The sequence below is a fragment of the Gekko japonicus genome, unplaced genomic scaffold, assembly GCF_001447785.1.
Source record: "Gekko japonicus isolate JY-2015 unplaced genomic scaffold, Gekko_japonicus_V1.1 scaffold5600, whole genome shotgun sequence".
In the NCBI taxonomy this organism is placed as follows: Eukaryota; Metazoa; Chordata; class Lepidosauria; order Squamata; family Gekkonidae; genus Gekko; species Gekko japonicus.
Window position 1 is genome coordinate 25,410 of NW_015166608.1, and position 1,595 is coordinate 27,004.

A 1,595-nucleotide genomic window follows, 5' to 3' on the forward strand; every position below is an offset into this window, starting at 1 on the left:
GGGAGAGTATGAGGGTGGGGTCCCATGGGCTCCAAGGGAACAGTCTGCCCTGGGCGTGGCCATGAAGGACAGGGGCGCAGGAGCCAATAGAAGGGCAGATGATGGGTGGTGCCGAAAGGAGAGCAGAGAGGGATAAGAGGGGAGCTCCGTCATCAGGCCGTGGATGACAGCCAGCAACATGGAGAGCCAGAACGGCAGCACTTAGCTCGAAGGGGGGGAGGACACGGGTGAGAGAAGACCCCTCCCCTCCCCAGTCTGAGGCCACGGAGACTCCTCGGGGGGCACCGGGTGCCCACGACTGAAGGCTCTGCAATCTCAAGCGTGCAGGTCGGGCGTGACACTCGGTGCGTGGAAAGAGATTCAGTCAGAGTGGGCATCCTCCGCTTCATCGAGGAACTCACGTGGGGCAGAAACCATGGAACTGCTTAGCCCCCGAAAAGAGCCTTTTCTCCTATTTCAGACCTAAAAAGACAACCACAGACCGTACAGAGCTCTGACAAGATGTAAACTGCTGTAAAAAGCTTGAATCTTCACAGAAAACTTACCCTAATGGAGAATAATTGCTATAAATGCTAGGATTGTGGAAAAAACTTTAGCTATGTTCAAAACCTCAAAAAAATCCCACAGGGAAGAAAGCAAGGGTGGGCCCTGGGCTCTGCTGGTGGAGGGGTCAGCTGAGGTCTTATTTAGCATTGAGGATCTTGTCTCACTAACCTGTTCAGGGTAGTGAAAACCAGGGAGGATTGTGAGGCACTCCAAAGGGATCTGTCAAGGAAGGGCAAGTGGGCGTCAACATGGCAAATGGGGTTCAATGTGGCCAAGTGCAAGGTGATGATGCACATTGGAGCCAAAAATCCTAACTATAAATACACATTGATGGTGTCTCAACTGGCAGAGACTGATCAAGAGAGAGATCTTGGAGTCGTAGTAGATAACTCACTGAAAATGTCGAGACAGTGTGTTACTGCAATAAAGAAGGCCAATGCTATGCTGGGGATTATTAGGAAGGGTATTGAAAACAGATCAGCCAATATCATAATGCCCCTATATAAATCAATGGTGAGACCTCATTTGGAATACTGTGTGCAGTTCTGGGCACCACACCTTAAAAAGGATATTATAGCTTTGGAAAAAGTGCAGAAAAGGGCAACTCAAATGATAAAAGGGTTGGAACACTTTCCCTATGAGGAAAGGTTAAAGCACTTAGGGCTCTTTAGCTTGGAGAAAAGACGACTGAGGGGTGACATGATCGAGGTTTATAAGATTATGCATGGGAAAGGAAAGAGGTACTCAACGCACCGGCCAATAGTCTGCCGTCGCTGATGGAGGCCGTAGCAGGCTGGGCACTGGAACACCCGCGACTAATTGTCCTGGGTGACTTCAATGTCCATGCCGATGACGCGACCTCTACTCAGGCAGCGGACCTGGTGTCGTTCATGGCGGCACTGGGACTCTCCCAATATGTAACGACCCCCACGCACCAGGCGGGGCACACGCTCGATCTGATCTTCGCGGCGGGGGTTACAGTGGACCGGGTTGCTGCTTCAGCAGTTCCATGGTTGGACCACCATGCTCTGAGGGCCCGCCTGAATGTA